This window comes from Macaca thibetana, chromosome 13 (genome assembly GCF_024542745.1).
Source record: "Macaca thibetana thibetana isolate TM-01 chromosome 13, ASM2454274v1, whole genome shotgun sequence".
In the NCBI taxonomy this organism is placed as follows: domain Eukaryota; kingdom Metazoa; phylum Chordata; class Mammalia; order Primates; family Cercopithecidae; genus Macaca; species Macaca thibetana.
In genome coordinates, this window is record NC_065590.1 from 83679538 (window position 1) to 83681840 (window position 2303).

The 2303-nt window shown below is 49.2% G+C and overlaps 1 long non-coding RNA gene across 1 annotated transcript; it reads left to right on the forward strand.

Moving 5' to 3' along the window:
* The first annotated feature begins 656 nt into the window (after positions 1-656).
* LOC126933686 (uncharacterized) lies at positions 657-2026 on the forward strand. The gene is made up of 2 exons (XR_007718700.1): positions 657-1368; positions 1517-2026. It is a non-coding gene; the product is annotated as an uncharacterized LOC126933686 (long non-coding RNA).
* The last annotated feature ends 277 nt before the right edge of the window (positions 2027-2303 follow it).

The window sequence follows — 2303 nt, forward strand, 5'->3', positions numbered from 1 at the left end:
TGGCCCGACTCAAAGGCGGTCGGGAGAAACCCCTCTTACTTACAGCAGGGTCAGCTTTTGTTCTATTCAGGCCGACTGACTGATTGGATGAGGCCCTCCCACACCGGGGACGGCGAGCTGCTTTACTCAGTCTACTGATTCGAATCTTAATCTCATCCAGAAACCCCGTCACGGACACACCCAGAATCATCTTTGGCCCAAATATCTGGGCACCTTGTGGACTGGTCAAGTTGACGTGTAAAATTCACTGTCCCACCATCTACTACAAAGACGTCGGCTCTGGCTACAATTTTTCTTTGAATCTGTCCTTTGGGCAGGGAGCGTCCAGGCAGGGGGAAAAAAAAAAAAAAGCCCAAACAGTAAGAACACTAAGCAGGGCTGGAGAATTCCTTCCATGATGACGGAACTTTTCCTCTGGCACTCCCTTCCCAATAAATAAATCCTGCCCACTCCCAGGAGATGCGGTGTCTGCCTCTTCTCCGCCCCCCAGCAAATAAAAGAAATAACACGCTTCCCAGTCGCAGCTGCTCCACACCTCAGCATATGCTCTGCCTCGCTTGCTTCCTCACTGTTAAAATGACAACGGGCGCTGTCTTCAGTGCTTCCAACACCCTCGGGTCCTCCTCGCGGCCCGGCCTTCCTACGCTGCTACGTTGTGCATTACCCACAACAGCAAAAATGTTCCACTGGTGGTTTCAAGATTCCTAAAAAAATAGATTCAAAACATCTTTAATACTCTCTGAAGAAGCAATACATCACAGGAAAAGCTGTAACCTTTCCTATTGCTGATACTATCCAGACTGCGGGCTGATGAGGACGGTGACTGCAGCCAATTCGTATTCTGCGTGGCTGCCGCTGGAGGTGCACAGGAGCTGGTCCACCCACCCTCCACACTCCCAACCAGGGAAGCTGCTGAATTTCTGAGTGTTTGCCTAATGCCCTTTTATATAACCTGAAAAGAGTCACAGTACTTGAAGGCAGTATTTTCCAAGAAATAGCCTTCCCCTATTAACGCAACATCCCTGAAAATAATACTGCTGTTTCTACAGCAGTGACAGGCCCTGCATGGAACGCATTTTTCCTTCCGTTTTTCCCCACCACAGAGCCACAGGCAAGAAGCTGTGGCAGCGGAGCCTCGTCAAAGCCAGCTGGACAGAGGAATGGCTACTTGCATTGTTAAGTAGGAGCGCTTCACAGTGACCATGGGCCAGCCAGGAACTGCCTTCCCCCAGGACGGGGGGACAGGTGTGGGTGGGTGTGAGGCACGGGGAGGCTTCTCTGCCTGGTGATCCCAAGAGGACCGGCAACAGGTGCCCTGACTGGCTGAAGGAGGAGGCTGCCGGGAAATCAGAGACTTGAATTTGCCAGGTTGTTTGAAGGTTAATGTTATGGGTAATCAAAGGGAGGAGACAAAAGACAGAAAAATGGAAACCCTTCAGAACAGTGAAAGGTTTCATTTACCTTTGGTAAATAAAAGTGTGTTCATATTTTCACAAGGATTTTTCTATTTCACCAGCTTACAACTCAAACCGGGCTGGGCAAACACGCTGCGATACGGCGGTCACGGCTATAATCCAGAGAGAATGCTCAGAAATGGGAAATAGAAACGCAAGGCAGGATGCCCCTTCGTGCTGGAAGTCAGACACCCCGTGTGTTCTTCTCGCCGCCCGCTGAGGTCTGAGCCGGGCCCTGCTGTGAATGACCCTGGGAACAGTGCCAGAGCCACGCAGACTTGGTGCGGACCACAGAGCTCCCTTTCAGGGGCCCTGTGTCTTTGGACAGGTCACTAGACTTCTCTGAACCCGTTTGCTCATTTCCAGGAAGGGGTAAGATCTCTCTGACAGTTCAGGGGGTGGGCAAGAACGATGGGTGCCAAGCCCACCACCCCAGGCCCTGGAAAGGAATCAGCCTTTCCAAAAATGATGGTTTTTATTATTCTCATTATTCTAGAAAATATCTTTGTGAATTGTTTGCTTGATTGAAACTTGTTTCTTTTTAATAAAATCTTGATTTTAAAAAGCCCGAAGGCACCTCTGTTTTTTTTATTCAGCAGAATAGGACGCGGGGTGAAGACAATATTTAGAGACTTGGTAAATGTTTTCTTCTTTCACTTACATTGCCGTGTGTGTGCGTGTTTTTCTCCTTTCATCTTTCCCTCGCTCCCTCAATTTAAGAAAGGTTAGTTTAGGTAAAATGAGCATTACAAGGCTCCCACAACCTCCGCAGCCTTTCTGTCACAGGCTCGAAGAGCAGAATGAACCCCAGGCTGAGTATGAACTTTTTGTAGGGCTCAAGAGAACAGA